This window comes from Triticum aestivum, chromosome 1A (genome assembly GCF_018294505.1).
Source record: "Triticum aestivum cultivar Chinese Spring chromosome 1A, IWGSC CS RefSeq v2.1, whole genome shotgun sequence".
Classification (NCBI taxonomy): Eukaryota; Viridiplantae; Streptophyta; class Magnoliopsida; order Poales; family Poaceae; genus Triticum; species Triticum aestivum.
The window spans coordinates 152,096,347-152,098,701 of NC_057794.1; positions in this window are offsets into that span (position 1 = coordinate 152,096,347).

Genomic DNA, 2,355 nt, shown 5'->3' on the forward strand with positions numbered 1-2,355 from the left:
GCCCACGCCTCATGGTTGCTGGCGGCGTACTACGGGAGGGCTCGCGGCTCCTCCATCAGTGATGCCCGCACGCGGTCGACCCCGTCGGCGAAGTAGTCGGCACACGCAGTGACGTCGGACAGCGGGGGGATGGGGACGCCACTAGCTAAGCCTCCACACCCCTGGCCCTGCGCACATGTCGGGAGGCGCCGAGATGTTGGCGTCGAACAACAAGTACGCCTCCCATTCGTGCAGGGAGCAGCGGCCGAAGCCGTTGGCCGCCGCCCCATCGTTGAGGAATAGCTTGCCCATCATCGCGGCTAGGCTTGGGGAGATAGGGGAGGTACATCGGTGGCGGCTGCGCACGGGGAGAGAGAGAGGCAGAGCACGGCGGCTGTGGGCGGGTGTGGCCACAGGCGGCGGGGGAGGGTGTTGCTTTTATAGCGGCTAGGTTCCATGTGTATGTGTGGCGCGAAGAGGGGCTTCGCCGTGCCGCCCATGAGGAATCAATGGAAGGCTGACCGGCGGCAGCCTTGGCATTGATTCCCTGTGTGAAACCGAGGCACTGTGAGGACGACGAGGCGAGTGTCGCTGACTCGGCGGGCCCGCAGTTCGTTCACACCAAAATTGCTTGCCCCGGTGCCCCCAGTGCGCCGGGTTCAGCCTGGGTCCGCTGACGCCAGTTTCAGCCCAAACCGGCGAAAACAGGCTCTTGGGGCGCGACTGGGCTGATTTTTGGGCGCCGACGCAAAAAAATCGCCTGGGGGCCTGTTGGGGGCGCGACTGGAGATGCTCTAACTTATAGTAATGTCATTCAGAGAAATGGTAGGGTTTTTGCTTCACATGCCATCACCAACGAATGGGGCACTTCTGAGCTGATACACCAGGAACTCTTTTGAGATGGGTGCTAGAAGGAGGGAGAGGTGTCCAACATCTAATTGAGGAGTAGTGTGTGTGTTGGAGTGGTGTGCCCGATGTGCCAACCGCTTGTGGATGGCCATCTATTGTAATTCTTGTATATAACCTCTGCCTTCTATAAATCAATGGTACGCGTTTTGCATACTCTCATTCTGTTTTTTTATAGTGGAGAGTAACTTATACCAGTGTCATGCATATGATAGTAGTCTAACTTACTATCTTTATAGTGCAAAGTAACAAAGTCGTAGTGTCATAGCGGACTTCATTTATTAGCTTGTAGACTCATCTTATCTTGGGAAGTGTTATGTTACAGTAACATATTATGTTACCACTTCTTATTAATTACATGCCACATAAGCAAAAATTTCTTGAAGTGCGCTATGTTACTACTCCCTCTCTCTCAGTTTACAAGGTGTGCGCGTACCCCTAGGTCATCAATTTCACCAACATAATAGAAGTCATATATGAAGAAAATATGCCCTAGAGGCAATAATAAAGTTGTTATTTTATATTTCCTTATATCATGATAAATGTTTATTATTCATGCGAGAATTGTATTAACCGGAAACTTGATACATGTGTGGATACATAGACAAAACACCGTGTCCCTAGTAAGCCTCTACTAGACTAGCTCGTTAATCAAAGATGGTTAAGTTTCCAAACCATAGACATGTGTTGTCATTTGATGAACGGGATCACATCATTAGGAGAATGATGTGATTGACTTGACCCATTTGTTAGCTTAGCATAATGATCGTTAAGTTTTATTGCTATTGCTTTCTTCATGGTATATACATATTCCTTTGACTATGAGATTATGCAACCCTCGGATACTGGAGGAATACCTTGTGTGCTATCAAACGTCATAACATAATTGGGTGATTATAAAGATGCTCTACAGGTATCTCCGAAGGTGTTTGTTGGGTTGGCATAGATCGAGATTAGGATTTGTCACTCCGAGTATTGGAGGGGTATCTCTGGGCCCTCTCGGTAATGCACATCATAATAAGCCTTGCAAGAAATGTGACTAATGAGTTAGTTGCGGGATGATGCATTACAGAACGAGTAAAGAGACTTGCCGGTAACGAGATTGAACTAGGTATGGAGATACCAACAATCGAATCTCGGGCAAGTAACATACCGATGACAAAGGGAATAACGTATGTTGTCATTACGGTACGACCGATAAAGATCTTTGTAGAATATGTAGGAACCAATATGAGCATCCAGGTTCCGCTATTGGTTATTGACCGGAGAGGTGTGTCGGTCATGTATACATAGTTCTCGAACCCGTAGGGTCCGCACGCTTAACGTTCGATGCTGATTTTTGTATTATATGAGTTATGTGATTTGGTGACTGAATGTTGTTCGGAGTCCCGGATGAGATCACGGACATGACGAGGAGTCTCTAAATGGTCGAAAGATAAAGATTCATATATTGGACAAGGATATTCGGAC